Genomic DNA, 3,638 nt, shown 5'->3' on the forward strand with positions numbered 1-3,638 from the left:
TATCTTAATCAATTCAAATTTGATTAATTGATTTAGATTAAACGAATTTGGGTCTTTCTATGCCTAAAGTTGATACCCTTTGGAGGGCTTCGGGCATTTCTGATTTTAAAAGGACCCTTTAAGCATCTAAATAACAAACAAATCTTCTATGGATTGTGCATGTCTCTTTTTTAGAAGGCATTAACCATTGGATTTTGGATCTTCAAACAACTATAATAATACCCGACATTACGACGTGTTGTTCCTTCGGACAGGCACGTGGGTATTGCTTCATAAGGTCCTTTCTCTCTCTCTTAATAAAATTTTAGGGATTCTCAAAGAGATATCTATCTCTCCATATACGATGCATTTATTTCGAGTTCCAGGATTATAAATGAAACTAGGCGAGTTATCAATCTATAAGTCTTAAAACTAAATTAAATAACTCTAACATGAAAAATTGGAATAAATTTCAAAATTCAAAATACACCACTTAAAATCTAATTAAATTCTCTTTTAGATTTTAATAAATTAACCCTAATATACATGAAATTCAACAATAATTCCTATAGACCTATTCCAAGCCACACGACCTCTTTACACACTTAGATGCTGCTAGGACTACCAACTTTAGCCTAGGCTAGGCTGGTGCAGTTGTTATTGGTTGTTGCGAGTGTCTTGCCTAGAGGGCACCATGTGTGATTGCTTACTTTTTGTACTGCATAAGCATGCATAATCTATTTTCTTGTCTATACACCAGAGCATCGGGAGTGAATAAATGTGAGGGCCGTGTACTTTACTTTTATATCTTTACTTTCATGATTATAACTGTTCCACAATGCACTCATAACTGTCTTAATTAAATAACTGCCTTTATTTCCTGCCTTTGTATATTACTGCAAAATTGAATGTTCTTAGGATCTGATGTGTACTGATTAAATGAAAAATGTAAGCTTTCTTTTCCTAGAATTGTTGTATATAGAGTTGAGTCTGTACAACATCTTGAGTCTGTAAAAGAATTAAAAAAATTTGCTTATATACATACAATTGAGGCTCCAAAGTAATATCCTCCCTCCAGAGTTGGACATTCCTTTTTGGAATCCATAGAAAGACTTGGGCCTGAAGACCATAAGCAGTTTGTATTTAATTCTATTTCTCTAAGCTTAGAACCCAGGTTTGTTGTTGGTGAGGGATTGTATCAAATTCTGGGATGTACCGATAATATTCAGTTATAATAAAAATCAGTCTTTTATAGTATATCTGTTTCATACATCATTAGCATTCGTGTATAGATTTTTATTTCTTGTAAGCATATTCAATTGCCAATTTGATTTGGTTCTTAACCAATCCTTGATCCTAGGATAGAGCATATATTTAAAATCTTGCATCAATCGGACGAATTGTTTGTGATTAGGTGTTAGCTGCAGCCCCTCTAGGCAGGTAGTAAGTTCATATTGTATTTACACTTCTCTCTGAACTTCTTATTCCTCCAATCAATTCTAAAATTCTTCTAAAATCAAATAATAACTTATTAATTCTTAAGCACTGATCGTTGAATTTTAATTATGCCCAATAATTTAATTAGATACATATATAATTTTGGAAACTATTTAGTCTTCAATTAAATCGAGAGTATTCTCTTAGGAGTTGTAATTAACTATAGGGCTTGGCCCCTATATGGAGTCTAAGATCACAGAATATCTAACCCCATCTTAGTTTCCTTTCTGGTTGGTGGGGAAAGCTCTGGTGAACGTGGATTAAACTTTATCTATATTTTTTAAAAAAATTATTTCTATAATCAAAGGCATAGATAATAAATTGAGCTGCTTTTACATGAGGTTCAAATATCTTCTATATTTTGATAAGGAAATAAATTATAATTCATTGTCTATTTGGGTCGATAGGGATAATATGTGAACGTCTTCGGCATGATTGTATATTCCCTATGCTGCACCGGATTAGAGAATGAATTATAGTTTCTTTCTCTAAAATCAATAGAAGGACATTAGGCTGTCCTCGGGGTGGTATAATGCTCCCAAACTATGTAGATTTAACTAAAAGAAACATGTTAAATATAAATAAAGCCAAATACGTTGAGAAATAGAAAAGTATTTAAATTTAATAATATAAAGATTAATAGAAAATATTCTCACAACATACTTTATATTAATTAGAATATTAGATAATGCTTGTAACATTTTTTGGAACTAATATATCAACATTCGTCTGAGATCTCAGGATGGTCATCTCTCAATCAACAAAGCCATAATTAGGAATTCATTATTTTAAGCATATCACTAGTTAATTCCCACAGATTATGCTATCATGCTTTGTTGGCTCATTGTTTGCGGGGTAGACGACATAGAAGAAAGGCTATGAAACAATAACAAACAAACATCAAGCCTTATGTCCCATACGTGGGGTCGGCTACATGAATCCTTTTTCTCCATTGTTGTCCGGTTTAAAAGCAAATTCTCATATAATCTAATAAAGAAGATTCTTTTTCTAATATTTTCTTACCAAGTAATTTTAGGTCTGCCTTTACCTTTCTTAACATAAGCCAAATCTAATACTCAACTTTCCAACCGGTTCATCGGAAGGCCTCCGTTTAATATTTACCAAACTTCTAAGGCGACTCTCTCAATCTTACTTCCACTACAGCTACTCAAACATTTCATGTATATTGCTCATTTCTTTTATAACAAATGCGCAAGAAAGAAAGTTACCTACACAGCAAGCGAGCTCCCTTAAAATATCATAAACACCGTTCCAACAGTTGGAAGTCGAAGAAGAAGTTACATGCACATACAAAACAAGCGATAATATGAAAGTTAGGTTCGTCAAGTACGAACTCAAATAGCGCGAAAGAGAGAAAGTAACCTTAACACGGTCGAAGGGAGCGAGGATCGGAAGCGTTTGGTTGAAGGAGCCAAGTTCAGTTGACAGGGCGAATAGATCAGAGCAAAAGGAACCGAAGTCAACAGCGATTTTTGAAGCACTAAGGAGGCAAAAGATCGAACACCATCGGATGTTGTCGAACGCAAGGAACGATGCTTGAAAGGCGACCAAGGAGCGATGTCGGAACAGCTATAGTAGTCGAATGCAAGGAGCGAAGTCCAAATGCACCAAGGAGCGAAGTTGCAACACCTTCAAAGGAGTCGAACCGTGATGAGAGCAATCCGAACAGTGGCTAAGGGTCGGAGCGAGTTAGTCGAACACCTTCCGTCGTCGGAGCGAATTCGAAATGGCAGTCGTTAGAGCGAAGTCTTAACAGCGCCAAAGGCCGGTACATGAGGCGCTGGAGCAAAAACACAGAAATGAGAAATGAGAAGGCAGCCCTAGGGCTCGCGCCGCATATATGATATTTACCGGCGAGTATCCGACGGGTATTTTATCGGATTTAATCAGTCAGTTTGTATTTCGTAGTACTTAAGTTGCGCCGATGCAATAATTGCCGGTTCGCCACTTGTACTTACGGCGGATCCTGCGCCGGTTAATCTTAAAACAGGCAATGATCCCATCAATTATTCCGTCATGTTAATGTTGCGGCTGTTTAGGCCGCCGGGAAAGTCAAGCCGTAAAACTTCCGTCACACAAGTTCCACCGGTAACAGCGTCACCATTTCCGTCAATCATAATTCCGCCGGAAAAATCTGACGG

Source organism: Dendrobium catenatum, unplaced genomic scaffold (genome assembly GCF_001605985.2).
Source record: "Dendrobium catenatum unplaced genomic scaffold, ASM160598v2 fragScaff_scaffold_909, whole genome shotgun sequence".
In the NCBI taxonomy this organism is placed as follows: Eukaryota; Viridiplantae; Streptophyta; class Magnoliopsida; order Asparagales; family Orchidaceae; genus Dendrobium; species Dendrobium catenatum.